Genomic DNA, 19,604 nt, shown 5'->3' with positions numbered 1-19,604 from the left:
GAAAGTCACGTAACTCACTAAACAAAGTACTGAAACGTTCACCTAGGACTGGCAGTCCGCAGTCCGCAGGCAAGACGCAAAGTGACAGACAAACTCCATTGTGATTTCAGTCAGATCAGTGACAACACTAACAGTTGCCTGCTACATTACCAGTCATTTAAATAGTCAAACTATCAATCCACCGCCACTATTTTTCTTATTGTCAGGGTTACAAAGGAAGGGGCAGATTTAAGCCCTTGCGGCTCTTTTGCGCCGTTCTTGCGTGACTTTTGTGACGCAGCAGCTAAACAAAAAAGGTCGCCATGGTGCGGCGTATAATATTATAACAACGTGACGCATTTGGGAGATGCATCCCGTTATAAAGCCCTGCGCCATCAGGGGGCGTTCCGGCGCAAGGGAGGGCATTCCTGCGCTGGAACACATCCTAATAGTGGCTGAGGGAAATCTACAAAATATCAATCAGTCACCTTTAGGACAATGATGCGTCACACAAACCCTGCACCTGCTTGAAGCAGACGTACGGCTTGACCCAGCATTGGGGAGATAGGGTACCCCAGAGCATTGATGGAGCTGCGCCATCGTTGCGACGCAACTCCAGCAGTAAAGCTTCGGTGATGTTTTGGGCCCATGGTGCGCCGCATTGCAAATACGGCGCACCATGTTTGGTGGTGGTAGCGGGCCGCACAATTAATGGCGCATCCCTGCTACTTTGCAGGGATGCGACGGTAATTGCAATTCTGCCCCTTAGGGGCATACTTACTTACGCGTTCTGGCGCATCTCCAGAGATGCGCCAGATCATCATCAAATGCGTCACGCAAAACTACCCTTGCGACACGGCAGATGTGCCTCATTTACAATGCGGCGCGCCCTGGCGCAAGGGTAGGCACTTGCGTGACGCATCTCGTCACGTAAGAGCGGCGCATCGCTGGAGTCACGTCGCCAACGCAATGCAACTCCAGTAATGCTCAGGGCCACCCAATACTTAACATGCTGTGTCAGTCCTTTCGCCTGCTTCGAGCAGACATAAGGAATTGAATTGACGTAGCAGCGTCGCAGAAGTGCCTGCGTTAAATCTTGTACATTTCACGCAGGCAATTTTGCGAGGCGCACAGCCGCTGGACCGCCCACCCTGCGTACTAGGAACGCACCCATTGTGGTGCAGGCCCATGGCTTTATAACGTGACGCATCTCCCTAGATGCGTCATGCTGTAAATGACTCGCAGGGATGCGGCACGTTTACGCCGCTGTTGCGTCACGCAAGGCAACGTAAACGTGGCGCAAGGGGCTTGTAAATGTAATCTGCCCCCTAGTGTCTAGCATTACGCAGTTCTGTAAAGTACACTCATACATAATAGTTACTCAGGCCAATGAGACCACGAAATAGAAAACAAATAAGCATAGTAGCAACGCCACTGAGAAGGAGAGCAGTGCACCTGAAATGCACAGAAGATTTTTAAATATAATTTAACTACAATGTAATCGTCATCAGCGGCATTATTGGCTTGCTCCATGTAAAAAACAAATATTTGCAATACAACAACACAGAGCAGGAGAAAACATCATAGTAGTGAGTGATTAAATGGCTACTACTACTCACCAAGCCCGGGGATCTCCAAGCCGAGCTGGTCCAGCAGGTCGCGCTCGCGGTCCAGGAGGTCCGTCCAGCGATGGGTGACCTGGCTGTAGGTGCGCTGGACCCCGTAGAGGTGGGATATGGCCCAGCACACCTTCTCCCACCGCTTCCGGCGCTCCCGCATGTTGTAGCCGCCGGCCGCGATCCTGCCGCCTCCCGCGATGGTCCTGGGCAGGCGGCGCTGGACGAAGTAGACCAGCGCGCCCACTTCCCCCGGGCTGAATATCTCCCGTCGCGTCACCTGCTCCCCCCTCAATCTCCCGCATGCTGTCCTGCCACTGGGTCCAGCACTACTCCCCGCCGCCGCTGCGGCCCTCAAGTGCCTGGGCAGCTTCACGGCGCCTGGCTTGACCATGGTCTGGGCAGGTAAGGTAGGAAGAAGTAGAAAATTAAGAAAGAATAGGATAGGGAAGAAGAAAAGAAAAGAGTTTAAAAAAGTAGTTTAAAAGTAAAGAAAAATAGCAGAAAAGACAAAAATATACAGCTAGGAAAAGAGAGGGATAGATAAGAAGCAAAATCGTAAAAAAAAAACTGAAAACAAGCAAAGGATGGCAAAGATACCAAGAGGATTAAACACCATGCCCAGACACAGGAAATGAATGAAAAACAAGATGGCCGGCGCCCGTTCACGAGCGCGAAAGTAAGTTCACGCGAGATTTTCCTCGCGATCTCGTGCGAACCTCTAGATTTCCCGCGCGATCTCGTGCGAACCTCTACTCGCAATGCGCTTACTGCGCGAGATTATACATAGCGGGCGGAAACGGAAATACGTCACGCAAACAAAATGGCCGCGCCCGTACTCGACCTTGGGGTAAATTCGCGTGTTGCGCTGCAAGCGGCTCGCGAATACTGCAAAAAAACTCGCGAAACAACAAGCCGCAAAAAAATAAAATGCTCATTCGCACGAATTGGCGGCTTCCGCGGTCGGTTTCGCACGACGCCGCGCCCCGCGAATAGCGCGAAAAAAACCGAAAAACGATTTCAGCAAAAGCAAAAGCAATGAGCAGGTGCAAAAGGTCAACCTCATGATTTGTAACGATTCTTTGTAGTGCTTCCTGAGGGGGCCCTCCAGAATTCGGTTGCCTGCTTGCAACTATTGTGTGACCCTGCTCTGACCTTAACTGTATGCCACAAAGGTCCTGATTTACAGCTAAAGGAGCAGACAAGCAGGTGCCAGGCTGGAACTTTAAATTCTTTCAGTGACACATTAATTAGCCCCTAATTCATTATTGTCAGTTGGGGCAGGGCAGGTGTTCTAACTAATTTTGCAACAATGAAAGCACTTAGCAAGTGCAAAAGATCACTAATCAGGGCGCACTAAGGAAGCAGGTGCCAGCTAAAAAAATATTCTGTGACACATTAATCAGCCCCAAATTAATTCAGGTCACTTGAGGCAGGGAAGGTGTGCTTTGCTTTGCCGAAAATAATGTACACTGGACAACCAGAGGGTGTGGTGATGAAACAGAGGGTGGCATGGGTGGGCCAGAGGGTGGCATGAGTAGTCAGAGAGTGGCAGTGGTGACAGAGAGTGGCAGTGATGAAGAAGAGTGTCCCAAACAGGCTGGACATGTAGAAACAACAAGTTCGCAAAACTTGCGACCCGACAGGTAAGTTCGCAAATTGCGAAATTGTAAAAACCCTCGCGAACTGGCAGAAACACGGGCGAACACAAAAAAAAAAAATCCGCAAATTCGCGGGAATTCGCGGATTTTGCGGATTGCGAATCCGCAAATCCGCAAAATTCGCGAACGCGAGATCCGCAAAATTCGCCCATGCTTAAGTGGCGAGAGAATGGGGGTTTTCAGCTTTACATCACCAGGGACCGTTGGTCCCCATGCCCTTAACGGTGTGGTTGGGTGCAAGTGCAGGGAGGGGGTGAAGGGCTGGGCAAGTGGGTGGTTGGGGCTGGTGGGTTTGGGGCACAAATAGTTCTCTTACTAAATTGTTATGGCAAACAGCACAAATTTTTCTAAAGTGTTATATGTTTAACCTTATTCTTGGCATTACACTGATCATAGATACAGGCTGGATGTGCACAGGTTTGGGTCTCACAGGGCTGGCTGATGTTGCTTTTAAAGATGATGGGTAGACATGACCTGATTCGGATGTGTTCCTTAAACTGCTGTGGGTTAAATGATTGGAAAAAAAGGGGGATTTTGGCCAAACTTATTAGACATTTAGATATCAATGTTTGCAGGAGACTCAAGTTTCTTGGAACAATCGTGCCTGGCTGTTGAATTGGTTTTGGACCTCATCGCCTGCTCGTGGCAAACGGCAACTTAGGGGTGTCGCTATAATGGCTATGTCTCTAAGCAAGTGAAGGTGGATAATTTTGGGCGGTGGGCGATTGCCGACACAGTAGTCAGGGGATCACCTCATACTGTCTGCTCTCTCTAGGGCTCTAATTTAGATGACCCTGCTATCTTTAATTTCCTGAGCATCGAACTTGCACTGTGGCCCTCTCCCAAAGTTCTGTGTGGAGATTTTAATATCCATTTGAGCTCAAATATTGATCTATATAGTGATACTCCTTATCTTGGAAGAAAGAGTAAGACGTTCAAAGCAGTTTGTGGGCTTAGCCGCGAGCATGCCTTGGTTGATGTTTGGCAGAGATTACGGTCAACTGAACCTGGCTACACGTTTTTTTCAGCTCCCCACTGTAAATGTGTACGCCTAGATTACTTTTTTATTGTAGATTCAATCTTTGGAGGGGCTTTGTTTGAGCTACACCCCTGAATAGTTTTTGACCACAATCCATTAGTACTGCAACTCCCTTCCAGTTTCCCAAAACCAGCCGGGACAACTTGGACATTTGAGTGCAGATTATTGCTCGATGATGGGTATCGTAGTCATATGAATACTTGGATAACAGTTTTTTTTTTCAGATAAACAAGGGTACGGCACCTGAGATAATTGTTTGGGACACCTTCAAGGCAGCAGTGAGGGCGGAGACTATCAGCTTTTCTCTTCACCGCCAGAAGACAATCAAAGAGAGTGTTAATGGCTGGATTAACCAGCTCCGAGAAATAGAAGAAGAATTTATCCAAGTTATTGATGACCAGGGAAAAATGGAGGAGTGTCAATGACAAACAGCAATTTGTAAAAACAAAATACATCAACACTTTGGGGAAGAGCTTGCTGCAAAGTTCATCCAATATAAAACTGACATTTACGAGTACGGGGAAAACACTGGTAGATTGCTGGCCAAAATATTACAACATAGGGGGGTGTTAAATCGGATCTGTGGTATTAATAATTCAACTGGATAAAGTGTTTGGGGTGATTCAAGAGTTTTATGAGACATTATATTCTTTAGACGAAGATGCCAAAGTTCAATCAGGGGAGGGATATCTAAGTCACCATATAACAGCAAAGGTTCCATTGGAGCAGTTAGATGTGCTTTCCTCTCCGATATCAAGGGAAGAGATAGAATTAGCGATAACTTCACTGGCAGCGGGGAAGGCAGCCGGTCCAGACTAACTACCCCTGGAATTAATTGGCTCAGAAAGGTCGGACACCAGATTCTTGGCATAAGACCACCATTGTAGTCTTTAAGAAGGACATACCTGAGCTCAGTTCTTCGTCCTACCGGCCGATTTCCCTAATTTGTGCTGACAGTAAAATTTATGCCAACATTATTTCATCCAGGCTGGGAAGGGGTATTACCCCCCTAGTTTCTACTCGCCAGCACGGTTATATACCTGGCGTGGACACCACAGATCACATCAGGTGGGCGATCGCTTTATTTGACTGGGCTCTGGCTTGTAAACAGCCTTTGGCAATGATCCTGTTGGACGCTGAAGAGGCGTTCAACAGGGTCTCTTTGGGACTTTCTTTCTTTGGCAACTGTTAAGAATCAAGGGATTCCCTCAAACATTTATTACAGCCATACAAGCCTTATGTATTTCTCCAAAGGCTTCTGTTTGTATCTCAGGACTAGAGTCATGCCCCTTTTCCATTAGCATGAACAAATTAGATAGCAATCCGAGAATACAGGCGGCTGCAGTTAAAGATGTGGCTTATAAAACATTTGTTTAGTCTGACGATGTCGCTATTTTTACGAAGGATTCTCATTCCGCTCTTCCGGCTGTTGTTGACTCTGCTAAGCTTTTTGGTGCAGTCTCTGGTTATCATCTTGCCAACAAAACCCAAATTATACATTCAGATTTTTTTAAACCAGTAGGGCTTCCAATAATTCCAGTTGCCACTTATCTGGGTGTTAAGATCACCATGGCAGTAGAGAAGATACCATAAATTAACATCTTACCAATTATTAAAGAGGGAACCCAGACATTGGAGAGATTGGGTCATTTACATCTTTCACTCCATGGCCACTCCAATGTCATAAAAATGTCAATATTCCATACATTTCTATACCTATTTAGGGCTATTCCTATTGTATTTCTGACGAAATACATCTCCAGTGCAGAAAGGGCCTGCTTCCGATTTCTTTGGTGGCACTATAAAGCCAGAAGGGCATCAAAGTTGCAGATCCTTCCTAGATCAAGGGGTGGTTGGGGTCTACCGTCTTTAATGTTCTATCACTGGGCTGTATTGCTATAACACATGGGAGTATCAATATCAGGGGGTAGTTTTACAGTGCAAGATTCTGCTACACCCACAACATATGAGACATTACTTGGTGAAGATGCTTGCAAATGTCTAGTAAGCATTTTCGAACCAAGTTATTATAAGAAAGTGAAATTTAAAATTATTTAATCAGCCTATTCCATCTGGAGAAAAATTTGGCACCAGTTAGGTATTTCAACTATCAACGCGCACAACAGACTGTTGGCCCATGGCCCTTTGCCCTTAATAGTCCAGGATTCTATTATCTTTAGCTGGGCTAATTTAGGAATTCAAGTATTGGGTGATTTTTTGTATGATGGTCAAATTGTCTCTTTCTCTGATCTCCAAGGAAAATATGGTTCCCCACTAGACACTTCTTAAGTATCTACGGGTGGCAGGCCCGGTACCAGGTACGGCCTCCGGGAGCTATTTGTTCAAATGCACATTTCTGACTTGCCTGATGACCTGATCATTCAAAGTGAGAAGTGGGACAGGAAGTTTGGGCAAGATGGTACTGATTTGTCTGCCTCTCTGAAATTGGCCAACGAGATACTGTTAACTGGTAGTCTGAGGGCCCAAATTTACAGGGCAGTCTTTGACGTATACTACACTCCCGGTAACATTTCCGAATGGTCTAATCATCGTGGGAACTTGTGTAGTAGATGTGGAGCCTTAGCTGCCGACACATTGCACATGTTCTTTTCCTGCCCTATGCTTGCTAAATACATTCAAGATATCGAAACATTTATTATTCAGATTACTGGAAAAGTTCTGAGGCTAACACCTAGCCTAGTGATTTTGGGGGTAGACCAATTGCAAAAATTTTCCTGGGCATAGTAAACCCGAAAAAGGCTTCCTATTTATAGCCATGTCTCTTTTTAGATCGGGTATTACCTTTCAATGGATCAGCCCTGATTCCCCTACTTTTATAAATTGGAGATCCTGGCTGTTGGCAATATATAATATGGAAACAGCAGTTTATAAATTAAAAAGGCGAAGAAGGCTAGAAATGGGCCGGAAAATCTGGGCTCCTATTACGGACTGGATGAGATAGGCTGAATTGTCGTCCTGCTCACCCCCATGTCTTTCTCTTTACTTACTTGTTTTCCTGCTTCCTAAGTATGTGATTTTGTTTTAGCACTCCCTGCAGACTCCTTATTTTGCTGATCTTTCTCATTATGTGCTACATTGTGGGCAATATGTTTATTATTGTAATGCTTTGTTTTGCCATAACTTAAGTTTGTAAAATGCACTGAATATATTTTTTTATAAAGAAAAGAAAAAAAATAGATTTCTTTTGTGTTGTGTGGCTTTCTCATTTCGTTTTTTTGGTACTATTAAATGCTTTATACTAGTTTCTTTGTTTAAGCCTTGCTGCTCAAAGCCATTGCTACCCAGGATTGAGCATGAGGTTTTGTGGGAAGGGTATGCCCAGACGTGGGTCCTTGCTCACTACGCCACTGGAGTCAAGCTATCCTGGCTGAAGACAGCTGATAGCCAGAAACCGGTCCTAGGATGCTTGATTCCGGTCCAGGGAAGACATGGCTTGTCAGTTCGGGCTGGACTGTTCCCATGAGACACAGGGTCAAGACTGATTTGCATATGGTCATGTCTGAACTAGGGTGGCTTGGTGAGCAAAATAAAGATGGATTAAACCCAGATCTGTGACTGGGGTAGAATGTTTTGCCAATGTGCAACATTTCGTCCATCATCTTGTTTGTTTTACAAATGAGACTGACTGCACCGCAGACCATTTTTGTGAGTTACATGGTAAAGCCGTACAGCCATACCATGTAACACACCCAAATCCTCACACTTTGGAAGAGACTCTATACTCTGGTTCTCACCTTGATAGACATCCGAACTTCATCCAATACCCACCCACCCCATCCCGCCAAGCCAGGAACCTAGGGATCGTGATCGACAACCAAATAAGTATGGGGGAATTTTGCTAATTCGCTGTACGTGATTTCACGCAAAAGCGTACTCGCGGTCCGCAAAATACGAGAACTTTCATGAGATTGCAGATTTTTTTATTTTTGCGAGTTCGCAGTACTTTTTTTCACTGCGGCTACCGCGAAGTTACCCATGCGGTCGTATATGGGCACGGCCATCTTGTTTTCACTGTTCTCGTTGCGTATTTCCGTTTCCGGGAGCTAGCTGCATGCTCACGTTGTGCATTTCCTGTTCTGGGGTGCAATTGCGTGTTCGCGTCCGTTTTTGCGTGCTCGCAGGGAAAATATCGCGCAAACTTACCCACGTGGTTGCAATGGGCTTGTTTTTCATTCATTGCTATGGTTGTGGGCATGCCTTTTCTATCCTGCTTCAATCTTTGTAATCCTTTGTTTGTTTGAACTTTTTTTTAAATCTTTTTTATTCATTATCTATCTCTCATTTTGTGCTCATTTGGCCTGAGTGATTATGTATGAGTGTACTTAACAGAACTGCAAAGTGCTAGAGAGACTAGAGACTCAAGTCCAGTCCTTCCTTTGTACTCCTGCCACTAAGAAGAGATAGTGGTGGTGGATTGATAGGTTGAGTATATAATTACTTGTTATTTAGTAGGAAATTTTTTAGTGGTCTGCAATCATGACGGACTGTGTCTGAGTAAGCATGGGCGTAAAATCCGTTCCGTTCACGGAATTTGCGGATATTCTGAAATTTCGCGGTCCGCGAATCTTACGAAATTGCAGAACAATCCGCGAAATCGTGTGCGGGACGGATTTTCAAAAACTGAAGTACATGAAGCACTTACAGGGTTACAGCAGGTGAAGTTGAAGCTAATTTCTTTGTAACCATTTACAAAATGGTTACAGAGAAATTACCTTCAACTTAGGCACCTGCTGTAACCCTGTAAGTGCTTCCTGAGCGGCGCCTCCAAAGTTGTTGCCTACTTGCAACTATTCACTGACCCTGCTCTGACCCTCGAAGCAGATAAGGAAGCAGGTGCCGGACTCGAAGCTCAAATTCAGGAACACATTAACCAGCACCCGGTTGAGGCTGGGCAGATGTGCTTTCTCCCCATAATCTACAGTGGTGAATCAGAGGGTTCTGTGATGAATCAGAAGGTGCAGTTGTGAACCAGAGGGTGCTGTGATGAACCAGAGGGTGGCAGTAGTGAACCAGAGGGTGGCAGTGGTGAACCAGATGGTGCTGTGATGAACCAGAGGGTGGCAGTGATGAACCAGAGGGTGGCAGTGATAAACCAGAGGGTGGCAGTGGTGAACCAGAGGGTGGCAGTGATGAACCAGAGGGTGGCAGTGGGGAACCAGCGGGTGTCCGTGGTGAACCAGAGGGTGTCAGTGGTGAACCAGAGGGTGCTGTGATGAACCAGAGGGTGGCAGTGATGAACCAGAGGGTGACAGTGTTGAACCAGAGGGTGGCAGTAGTGAACCAGAGGGTGGCAGTGATGAACCAGAGGGTGGCAGTGGTGAACCAAAGGGTGGCAGTGATGAACCAAAGGGTGGCTGTGGTGAACCAGAGGGTGGAAGTGATGAACCAGATGGTGGCAGGGGTGAACCAGAGGGTGGCAGTGGTGAACCAGAGGGTGCTGTGATGGACCAGGGGGTGACAGTGATGAACCAGAGGGTGGCAGTGGTGAACCAGAGGGTGGCAGCATTGAACCAGAAGGTGGCAGTGGTGAACCAGAGGGTGGCAGTGATGAAGCAGAGGGTGGCAGTGATGAGCAAGATGGTGGCAGGGGTGAACCAGGGGGTGGCAGTGGTGAATCAGAGGGTGCTGTCATGAACCAGAGGTTGGCAGTGGTGATCCAGAGGGTGGCAGTGGTGAACCAGAGGGTGGCAGTGATAAACCAGAAGATGGCCGTGATGAACCAGAGGGTGGCAGTGGTGAACCAGAGGGTGGCAGTGGTGAACCAGAGGGTGCTGTGACGAATTAGAGGGTGGCAGTGGTGAACAAGTGGCAGTGGTGAACCAGAGGGTGGCAGTGGTGAACCAGAGGGTGGCAGTGGTGAACCAGAGGTTGGCAGTGGTGAACCAGAGTGCGTTGTGATGAATCAGAGGGTGGCAGTGGTGAACCAGAGGGTGGCACTGGTGAACCAGAGGGTGGCAGGGATGAACCAGAGGGTGGCAGTGATGAACCAGAGGGTGGCATTGATGAGCCAGAGGGTGGCAGGGGTGAACCAGAGGGTGCTGCGATGAACCAGAGGGTGGCAGTGGTGAACCAGAGAGTGGCAGTGATGAACCAGAGGGTGACAGTGATGATCCAGAGGGTGGCAGTGGTGAACCAGAGGGTGGCAGTGATGAACCAGAGGGTGACAGTGATGAACCAGAGGGTGACAGTGATTATCCAGAGGGTGGCAGTGGCGAACCAGAGGGTGGCAGTGATGAACCAGAGGGTGGCAGTGATGATCCAGAGGGTGGCAGTGGCGAACCAGAGGGTGGCAGTGATGAACCAGAGGGTGGCAGTGATGAACTAGAGGGTGGCAGTGGTGAACCAGAAGGTGTTGTGATGAACCAGATGGTGGCAGGTGTGAACCAGAGGGTGGCAGTGGTGAACCAGAGGGTGCTGTGATGAATCAGAGGGTCACAGTGCTGAACAAGAGGGTGGCAGTGGTGAACCAGGGGATGGCATGGGTGAACCAGAGGGTGCTGTGATGAACCAGAGGGTGACAGTGATGAACCAGAGGGTGGCAGTGGTGAACCAGAAGGTGCTGTGATGATTTAGAGGGTGGCAGTGATGAACCAGAGGGTGACAGTGATGAACTAGAGGGTGGCAGTGATAAACCAGAGGGTAGCGCTGCAAAACTTCCTGGGAGCCCTGTGGGTGTGAGCCGCCACGCTGCTGAGCTGCCCAGGGGTTGTGAGCCCACGCGCTTAGGAACGGCCCCAGGGCCCAGTGGGTGTGAGCCTCCATGCTGCTGAACTGCCCCGGCGCCCTCTCAGTGTGAAAATCATTCGTGCTCAATTGCCTGGGAGCCCTCTGGGTGTGATCACACATTGTGCTAAGTGCCCCACTGCCCCCAGTACATATATACCCATACCGCACAGCACCATTATGCTCTTGTACCATGAAGTCTGGTGCCTGGAGTCTCCTGATCCATGTAGGTGGTACCAAAGTCTGGTGCAGTCAAAATGTAAAGTCATAACTTGCTACACAGCACCAATAAACACGTGTCCCCCCTGGCACCGGTATGCACATGTACCAGGCGTGGAGCACTCGCATGCCACTGCACCCTACTGCCCAGCGCCAGCGTATGCATGTACGGGGCAGTTTAGTATGAGATGGGACATTGTCCAGCAGCAGCAGCTGCATGCGCCGGAACCCACTGAGCAGGATCAGAATGGCTTTGTACCAACAGGTGCAGCAGAGCTATCTTGGACATCTGAAGGATTCTGGGGGTCCTGTGCCAAACGTATTTTTGCATCAATGAGTTTCCCGAGCGCCATCCCCGTGTAGCTCCTGTGACCAGGAGGCTGCTTTCTCCTCATCTGCTGCTCTGCTCGGTCTCTGACCCTTTATAAACAAGATGCATGTGAACTTGCATAGAAGCCCCGCCCGTTTGGCCCCGTCCACCACACACTAGCGGTATGAAACTTCTTCCCGCCCGTCCCCACTGAAATGGCCCGCTCACTCAAGGGATCTCGCCGTCTTTTTGCCCGCTGGCACAGTGACAGGCACACGTGGTCACATACTTGTGCAAATGGCACATAAATCCGTGAGTTCGCGGGAAAATTCGCGAACTCGTAGATTTTTTTTGCCATTTCGCACAAATTTGCCGACCGCAAATTCGCAAAGTTTGCCCATACTTAGTGCTGCCAGTCCTAGTAGAACCTTTTTGTAGTTTGTTTAGTGAGTTACATAACTTTCCAAGTAGACTGTCCGCGAATCCAGCAATACTAATATCCTAGTATACCACATCAGATAGGTCAATAAATTTAGTGCAATTGTTGTTTATTTCCCCGAAATAATTTGTTATTGTTTTTTTTTAAATGTTTGATTTCGTTGATAACAATCATCCATGTTTCTGTCTTTCTTTCATGTACATCAGCTCCTCCCAGGGGCAAGAGGACAGAGGTGGGGGTGGTGGCACCGGCGTAGAAGGAAGGCCTGGATCGGTCCACCGAGGGCTCTTCTGCTTGCCCCAGTAAGTTTTCCTGTTAATATTAATAATTATACTTCCCTAACTTTTACAGTACCTATTTATTCCAAACGTTCATCATAATTCTATTTTTTCCTAAATCGTCTTTGATCTTCTTGTAGACTGTTTCTAAATTTTTATCCTGCCTCTACTATGACTCTCTGTGCTACTACTATTTATTATTATTAGTCTGTCTGTGTAGCTACCTAAGCTTACACAGTTGGCAAAAGGTGTTAAACAAAACTCCTATTCAGCAATAGCTCTAGGCACTGAGTGCAGTCCTCTGGGTTGTCCATAATGTCTATTGAAGTCTTCTTAATGTTTATGCTTTGACAATTCCCAACAATAAAATGTCAATGGCCACCAATAATAAGATACTAGTTTACTTTTTGATTGGCTAGGAGGACATACTACTACTGTTGCAGGAACTATTCTGCAAATACAGAACCATGGACAAGAAATAGGGCATTGGTGATAATAGGCGCAGTTAGACTTTCCACATACCTCAGTCATAACAGAAGTTGAATCCCCGATCTCCTTACTGACTAGCTAGTGTGTCAGAGTCATTATTTAGCTCACGAATGCAGCGATGATCGCCAATGATTATACAACCCAGAACATAAGACTACGGAGTCAGAGTCCCGATCTCTCAGAGTCACGGAATCATGCTTGCAAATTGCAAACTGTAGTAAATGACTTCTCCACCGTCCTCCACTAGATAGACTGTACTATGTCATCTGTGATATCATAGAATGCCTGGGTGACTCTCTGGCTCACAGTGTCTCTCTACCTGACTGTGGCAGTTGGCCAACTCAGGCTGAGCTGCTAACAGCTGGCTCCTGGTGGGGTTGTTATATATGTACTTCTTATCTTGTCCTATCCATCTAACCTAGAAGGGATCTACAATAAAGGATTTACCAGGGCCAGAGCGGAGGTGGTCACTTCATGGGCGGATACGGTGCCACCAGTGGCCGCAGGAACTACTGTGGGGGACGCCTCGGTAGTGGCGGGCAGTGGTAAGCTATTATATTCCTTACTTATTGAGATTGCAGAGTAGGCTCGCTGCAGGGTGTATGTTGTACAGTACAAGTACACTTTACTGTTAAGAAGACTTACAAATTTAGAAGTTTTTGTCAACTAGGTAGAAGATAGTCACCCTTGACTTCGCATTAGCAATAGCATTAGTGACGGGAGTTGACGAGTAACCAATGGCCTCCTCTAAATTTGACTTCAACTCAGCTGTGATAGTTTTTTCGAGAAGTCAAGTCAGATCAGAGATGAACTTGATGGATGGGATGAACGAAAAGGGAAAGAAGGGTGGAAGGAAGGAGGAAGGACGAGCCAGTTAAATTAATGACTGGCAAAGAATGATATGTGTTTTTGAATGCAGGCAGAGGTGGCTGGTAGGAATCTGATGCATGGCCGGTTGAAGCAAGGATGGGTGGAAGCAGAAAGAAAAGAGGACTGCCTGGGTGGGTGAAACAGAAACTGTATGTGTCCCCAATATATCCTTTGGGTTAAATTCAAATGCAATTCAAGCACGGATGCATTGGTGGCAATTTACAAAATAAAATAAAAAGGGTGTTTTTGGTGAGAAAAAGTAAGGTTTGTCCAGTTGAGACATTAAGAAGAATGATTGACATTTACTTTGAATGGATGGATGCCTGGATGGTATCTTCCTCACAGATAGCATAGGTGTATGTAGAGTAGACAGAGTAGACGGTCACTGAATGAAGAGTGTTAGTTTGAAGAGCATGTAACACCGCACGTCCATGCCAGAGTAGCAAAGCTGAGGAAAGTAGAAGTTGTAATTTTTCAGAATACTCCCTAGACTAATAGTAGTTTGCAAGCACAGCATATATTGTGTATCTATATTGTATAGTTCACATTATCAAGTTAAGTCATAAGTGCCTTCCTCCGGCGATTGTGGGGACCACTCACTACCTATGTCAATAAATTTTTTCAACTCTGTCATTCATGTGTGGCCTATCGGTGTTGACTCAATCAATACAAACAAAGCACCTAACGTCATCCCTTATATAAGCATATATCATTTGAAGGGCTAGATGATCATATTATCTTCTTCATTTTCCTTATGTAGTAGTCAGGGGCTGGCCAGGGTGAAAGTTAAATTAATTGAGCAGTAGACCTTGTAACAGAGTATGGCCAGTGGCACCCGAGATAGAAAAATAAGAGCTTCCCCACCGGCATGCACTGGTAACAGTAAAGTGAGCCTGCGTCATCATGGCTGGCGGCTGTTTTTCTTGGGTGCAAGCTGACTGCGCTAGCATTATGCCGGCTTCCACAAGTTTACGTACTAATTTCGCTAAACAAGAGAAAAGAAGAAGACTAGTGTACTGAGTCTAATGTAGTGAGTCCATAGTGCTAGTAGAATTCCTGATACTCCCACTAATGTTAGAGCAGAGGCTGACGAAGTGGGAGGTTAGATAGATACATGCCACAAATGTTATGTACTGTGCTTGCAAGTTGCTAGTGCTACTGTGACACAACTTTCTGTTGAATTATTTTGTGTTAATCTTAAAGAGTATTGGTTATAGTATTTTTTTCTTTCTTCATATAGATACTTCTCAGCTAAACCATCGTGGAAGGAGTTGGCTATCCGGGCCAGGCGCCGGAAGCTGGAGGCAAGTGTCGCCGAATATCGGCGGCTAGTGGCTCAGGAGGAGGAGGAGTCATCTCAGTCAACAACAGCTGCATCCTCCTCTACTGCCCCTGGGTCATGCATCCAGCGCAATCCTCCAGTGGTACGGCGCCGTGGTCCGGCAGCCACCCGCTGCCGCCGATCATCTCAACCAACAGCTGCCCCCCACAGTAACTGCAAGGCGCATGTTCACCGCCTAACCCTACGAGTGGCCTACCTTGAGCAGGAGGATGAGAGGCAGAAAGTCCTGCCCAAGGCCCTCCGGAGAGAGCTGCGGGACCACTTGGCCACAGGACACTGCCAGCCAAAGTAGAGACTGTCTCTTGCCCTTTTTTTTAAAGACTTTTGGCGAGGTGGGAATTGGGCGTTGGGGTTTTTGAACTTTTAGGGACATTTATTTCATGGACATTGGTTGGGGTTAGGGAGGGGGTGGGTCGGGTCTGTTGGGATAGTTTATTTTTGTTAGGGTCGAAACAAATATTTATTTTCCACTTAAACATAGCATACGCGTTTTTACTGTTTTGTGGGGGAGGCAGGGGGGGCTAACTGTACGTTTGTTTTCCTGAAACTTACCTGGCTGGTTGATTCAAATTGTCTAAGTAATTGCCCAAATTTGTACAAAAGTGCCACTGACAGAGTTAGTTAATTTAATTGTCCTACTACTTTACTAGTACTACCGTCAGTCTCCCCTCTCCTTCTATTCCATTATTCTTCCTCCCCCAAAATGCTTATCTTACCTGTGATTCGTGTTTGAGAATCGGGCTGGCTGCATGGCAAATGGCGATTAAGGTTGGCTATGGAATTCTGGACGGATGAAATGGCATTGTTGTGGTGGTAATAGTAGTGGTACACACTGGCAGTAGCAGTATATGTAAAAAAAGGAAATGGGACATTGAGTGGCCTGAGAGGAGCATTAGAACAGTACGATAGTACAGTACACAAGAACAGTGCCATAAAGTGTAGCTAGGCTGTGGGGTTTTAGGTTTAACCCTATAATAACTGATAAAACCCCACTGAAAGAAAAATATCACTCACCGGTGAAAACATATAAACACTGAAAAAACACCTGCACAACCACAAACTAAATGCCATTCAAAGAAAGGAAAAAGAAAGTGAAAGAGTAATTTTGTTCTTACTGAAGGGGTCAATAAAATGTTATACAAGCTAACAGTAAGAAAGACTGGCTAACATTATTCTGCTTGAGTTTTGTTCTTTAGGGATGCCACTAAAATATTGTTTCTTCTTCCTTTTACTTTTTTCAGTTTTATGGCCTTTGGTCTAAAGATGCAGGGTTTAGTTTCACGTTGTAGGTTTAGTTAAAATATTTTATAAACTGTAGAGAATCAGGACATATCAAACTCACATTTGATATTTTGGCTGCATTTGATTCTTTCACTGATAGGTAAAATGGCTAGTTGTATAAAAATCTTTCTTAACATGTGTCATCACATTTACCCACAGAGGATGGGTAAAAACCCTTAATACATCAGACCATGGTTTCTAGTGGGTCAGTATTGATAGTAGGTGAATTGCCAACACCTCAGGCTTTAAACATTAAACGCAAGGTATAGTGTATATATCACCAAGCATCTGGGATAGTGGTGAAAACGTGACACCAGACTTTTGGAAAACATGGAACGCAGTGTCACTTGTTATGCTCTGCAAAAAAGGTTCTTTCAAAGTTCAACAAAGATTGGAGTGATATTGTTTGTATTTGTAGTGATTCAGTTACATATATAAATCATTTGTGTGATGACCTGTCAAAATTGATACCCGAGCTGAAGGGATTCCCTGTAGGAGATCCTTGCCACTTGTTAGATGGTATGCTGAAAGCATGTTTACAATCTTCAGAGTTAATGAGGGGTGCTATTGACTTTTTAGTCCATTCTGGTGCACCCTTTTTCTTATGCCCAGAAACTAAAACGCAAACATTTATCATTTCGTGCTTTATGTGGCATCAAAGAAAGAGTCATCCCGACTGTGTCCCTTAGCTGACGGTTCTCAGCCCAAGGGGCTATGAATGCTGAGAGGGCCTTTCCACAAAAGTTTACATGGGAAGGAAAGCACGAGCGCAAATGACCAAAGACTCACTAAAGAAGTATTGTATGGTGTACTACAATAAGATTAATTTGCAATAATCTCTTTGGACCTCATATACACTATACGTACATTGTCTACATACCATGTTCTTTCAGTGCAGAAAGCAAGCAATGATAAAAGCAAAACATTCCATAAACACCGGAAAAACACTTTTTCTGTTGTTTTTAGTGGCGTGAAAATGTGTAACCACTGATAACAACAGTTTTTTAAGATATTGAAAACACTGAAAAAACCCCATCAGAATTTACCAAAAATAGAAACTGAAAACAGGACAGCCTAAGTGTAGCCTAAGCAATGCTAAAGTATTCAATCAAAACAGTTAACTACTAGTTGCGTGAATTATGGCTACTGCAAGAACTAGTACTGAAGGACACAGCAGCGTAAGCTCTAGTCACGTGTAGGAGGATGTTGTTGATGATGAATCCACTCTATGGTTGACATGAAATTCTGAATTGATTTGCAAATACTCATTGGTGTGTGTCAAGCAAAATAAGAATATATCCTCGGATTCCTTGACCTGCCTTGAAATGAATTTTTTTTTTTTTATTGAAGCCAAGTTTTGTCAAACATAAACATTTACATATGCAGCATTATATCGTACAAAAAAAAGACACTGCATTAAGAAGTCTCTCTTGACAATATAAATCACCATTACGTCACTATAAATCTATTGAGCATTCTATAAAAAGATTTTTGCCAGTTACAAAAATCACACCGAAACAATCCCCTGTAAACATTTACACAATAAATTGATAGAAAAATAATGAACAAGGTCTAAAACCTCAATCCACCCCTCCACCGTGTGACAGCGACTGCAGTCCTTTGAAATTGATTTTCTGTTGCTTTTGACCTTATCCTCCCCAGCAAGCGCGTGGAATTATTGGTGTAATTTAGTCACACCTCAATGAAAACCACACAGCTCGGGGGAAGAGGGTTAGGGTTTGAAAAATGGATGGGAATTGGGGTTTTTGGGAACGTTTTTTGGAGAGAGTAAACAAAAAAACACAGCATGGACAAATAACAATTGAAGTAAAACAAATCTTTGGATATGAAGATATCCATACATCTTTTAAGGGACATAAAGGAAGTGCATGCATGAAGTTGTTCGCTAAATGGATAGTTAGGTTACTGAAAGTAGTACTTACTACAACTTACTAACTAGTACTAAACAAGTAGACAGTACAGGGCTTCAGTAATTACGCAATTTCACTTGCCTATCTGCCCTCAGAGAAAATAAACACTTAGTAGTACATTACATTAGTTTTAAAAATAGCAAAGAATCTTATTAAATAGCTGTAGGGATGAATTTGAAGCAGAGAGCAAACGCACAGAGTCGCACTCATAGAAGTTCACAACAATAACATTATTTAAAAGATAAGGACAAGTGAAGTGGCTACTGTAACTGTATGTTGTAGTTGTCCTGGTCAAATTGGGAAGTTGCATGCAGTTATCCATTCATCTTATTCGATGTACTCCTCCATTCTATCGGGTGCTCCGTCGATCAATCTTGGTGACCACACTGTCCACTGCCTGCCTGGCGGATGCGGAATTGTGGATTGCTATGGTAAGCCTGAGTTAATGTTTTTCCCATCGCACAGGGTAAGTGCCGGCCTGTAATTGTCGATGGAAAAACAGAAAGGGATATTTAAACACCCTGGAGGGAAAATATAAGGTACGGTGTGTAGTGCAAAAATAACACTTTTACTTTCAGAGGCGACAGTATTACATACATTCATAATTTCTAAAGTTCCTACTCTGAGTCTCTGTTTCCAGGATAATAAATAGCACACAGCAGGCCAGGGCCATGCAGACGGTCAAGGCAGGCACCACTGAGTGAACCAACCTCCATGTAGCATACCTCTTTGACATAGACAGACAAAGCAGATCAAGTTTTATACAGCAAGCCACATAGCCGCAATTTTACATGAACCGCTGTCTGGACTCTGACATAACACTACACTGGCTCGACCACTCCATACCACGACTAGACAGACATGTAGTTCTGCTGTGGTTGTTGTTGACTTGTTTACATGTTTGCCACTTACGAAATGGCCATAGTTCTTCCGCAAACGATGATGATGATCCATCCATCCCAGTGAGGGACTGTAAAGATATTATGTAACTTTGGTCATCATGACTCATCATCAATCATCATGGTGTTGGCAAACTCAATGTTGTTCATGCAGTCACGGTCTACACACAGTGAATCCAAGGACATTCTCCATATTAAAAAATCATGCAACGTAGTGGCCCCTGCTGTGGAAGTACAATTTGCATTAAACAAGGTAAACAGGGTAGACTTGAGTTACATTTAGTGTGTAAAAGATTAAATAATAATAGAACACATAGGATTCATTTCATACACAACAAAAAAACAGCAATTGCTTTCATCAGAGCCAGACAGCCAGTGCTGTCTACTGCATGCCATCTCATAATTCATTACCTGTCCCACTTTTTGTCAGCATCTTATTCTTAAGGGAAGGGCCACAGGGCAGCCTCTCGTGTCAATTTCAGAAGTAACAGTCAGCATAGTCAGTCA

This window comes from Lissotriton vulgaris, chromosome 2_1 (assembly GCF_964263255.1).
Source record: "Lissotriton vulgaris chromosome 2_1, aLisVul1.2, whole genome shotgun sequence".
Classification (NCBI taxonomy): Eukaryota; Metazoa; Chordata; class Amphibia; order Caudata; family Salamandridae; genus Lissotriton; species Lissotriton vulgaris.
Note: the sequence above shows the minus strand (reverse complement) of the source record.